We start from the raw sequence: 2,827 nt of genomic DNA, 5'->3' as shown, positions 1-2,827 counted from the left end.
GTCACCCCGCCGCCCGAGGCGCCCGGAGCCGCCGCCGCCCGCGCGCCGCCTCCTCTGCCTGGCGCCGCCCCCACCTCGACTCCGACCGCCTCCTCCTCCGCCATCTGCCTCCTATTCCGGCCGCCGTCACCGTCAACTCCGGCGACCTCGAAGCTCGCGGCCGGATCCGATCCGATCTGCTAGGGTTGACTTCTCCCCCCTCCCGTTTTTCGTCTAAGTCCTTATTCTGTGATTATTTTATTGCATCTTCATCGCATCACATCTTCGCATCCGTAGCTCCATTTCATGCGTGTAATACGTCAAATTGTTCGTCTCGAAGAGTACATCATTTAATTCCATTTCATCATTTACATTTGAGGTCATCTTGATGCCCGAAATGCTGTTGGAAGAGGGCTTCATAATGTTAGTTTCAAAATCTTATCAGCACGAGCTCTTTTGTCATTTTTGCCATGATTGATGTGTGCAGCCTATGAGGGTGATGTCTAAATGTGTTTTGAACTAGGCTATGTCTTCTTTACAAAGGTGCTTACCATGTATTTTTGTGATAAATGTGGTGACTAGCACAAGCATGCAAACTAGGCTTCGTGATAATGCTGATTTTAGTTCCTGTTCTGCTGTAATTTTGATGCCATGTAAACATGTTGCTACAGAGAAATCCATGCATAATTTGAGATACTTCAGTAAGGGTGTTTTGAAAACATGGTTATGCTCTATCCATCCATGGTCCTGGTTGCAATTATGGAGTAGTCTATCATGTCATTTGCGTGCTCTACTTTTGCTTCAAAATGTTTCCTGGCAGATTGTTTACATGTTATTCAATTTGGCCGAGGTTGTTGTAGTTGATCCGGATATGCTATGATGTTGTTTCTTGCCATGTATAGCTTCTATGACATGTCTTCTTGATGGATGTATGCTTAGTTTATCATGTAATGATCTGTAGTGAGTGCATCGAGCTCGTGAAGGTGCCTTCATAATTATTTCAATGCCATGCTTTGTTTGCTGAAATCTGTTAACGAAACTTGCTATGTTTACGTGGGTGCCATCATATTTTCTGATCCTTTTTGGCTTATGGTCAGTAAGGGACTTTTGATCTATGCTTTGAGTAGATTCATGCCATGCCTTAGTTTGCTATTATAAGTTCCTGTAGCATGTTGATAACTTGCTCTGAACATTGCTTCGTGCTGCTGTTTATGCCATGTCCAACCTGATAATTTTTTGCACTTTCTCCATGCTTGTTTAAACCTGTTATGGTGTGAATTAGCCGTAGCTCAGTGTTCCTCTTTTGTAAAGAATCTCCTATAGATCATTGCCATATGTTTTGTTTTTATGTTGGGGTGCTGTAGCATAGTTTCTTGTTGCATGCTAAGTAGCATCGTGCTGTTAATCGCAGCTTTGTGCCATTCTTGTCTTGCCATTTGCAAACCGTGCATCCGAATCCGGTGATCTTTATATCGATTTCAACCGAAATCATCTCATCTTTCCAGCGGCATACTTGGTTTGCCAAGTTGATGCCTTGTTCATCCTTTTTCCTCCCGAAGCACGCATATGCATTGCATACCACATCTCGCATATCATGACATGTATTGCATCATGTTGCTTGTGCATTGCACCGTGATTTATTGTGGTTCTTGCTTTGGGTAGAGCCAGGAGACGAGTACGTGCACGAGGAACCTGTTGAGTACGCTAACGAGGATCCAGCCTTCGACAACTCTGAGAACCTTGCAGGCAAGATGATCATACCTTCGAAATCATTACTATCTTTGCTTGCTAGTACTCGCTCTTTCGCTATGTTAGCCCTACCTGCCTTTGTTCACCATGCCTACCTATTGCCATGTTAAACCTCTAACCATCCTGTCCTAGCAAACCCTTTGTATGGCTATGTCACCGCTTTTGCTCAGCCCCTCTTATAGCATTGTTAGCTGCAGGTGAAGATGAAGTTTGTTCCTGGTCGAAACACGGATATTTTGGGATATCACAATATCTCCTGTTTAAATTAATGCACCTTATATACTTGGTAAAGGGTGGAAGGCTCGGCCTTATGCCTGGTGACTTGTTCCACTCTTGCTGCCTTAGTTTCCGTCAGACCGATGTTATGTTCCTTGATTTTTGCGTTCCTTACACGGTTGGGTGATTTATGGGACCCCCTTAACAGTTCGCTTTGAATAAAACTCCTCCAGCAAGGCCCAAACTTGGTTTTACCATTTGCCACCTAAGCCCTTTTCCCTTGGGTTTTCGCGAGCCCAAGGGTCATCTTTATTTACCCCCCCGGGCCAGTGCTCCTTCGAGTGTTGGTCCAACCTGAGCGATGTCCGGCGTCCCCTGGGCAACTAGGGTCTATACCAACCCGACGTCTTGCTCATCCGTTGTGCCCTGAGAACGAGATATGCGCAGCTCCTATCGGGATTTGTCGGCGCATCGGGTGGCTTTGCTGGTCTTGTTTTACCATTGTCGAAATGTTTTGCGAACCGGGATTCCGAGACTGATCGGGTCTTCCCGAGAGAAGGTCTATTCCTTCGTTGACCGTGAGAGCTTGTGATGGGCTAAGTTGGGACACCCCTGTAGGGTATATAATCTTTCGAAAGCCGTGCCCGCGGTTATGAGGCAGATGGGAATTTGTTAATGTCCGGTTGTAGATAACTTGACACTTAACTTCATTAAAATGCATCAACCGAGTGTGTAGCCATGATGGTCTCTTCTCGGCGGAGTCCGGGAAGTGAACACGGTCTGTGTTATGCTTGACGTAAGTAGTTTCAGGATCACTTCTTGATCGCTTCTAGCTTCTCGACCGACGCGTTGCTTCTCTTCTCGCTCTCACTTGCGTATGTTA

Source organism: Triticum dicoccoides, chromosome 1B (genome assembly GCF_002162155.2).
Source record: "Triticum dicoccoides isolate Atlit2015 ecotype Zavitan chromosome 1B, WEW_v2.0, whole genome shotgun sequence".
Lineage (NCBI taxonomy): Eukaryota > Viridiplantae > Streptophyta > Magnoliopsida > Poales > Poaceae > Triticum > Triticum dicoccoides.
Note: the sequence above shows the minus strand (reverse complement) of the source record.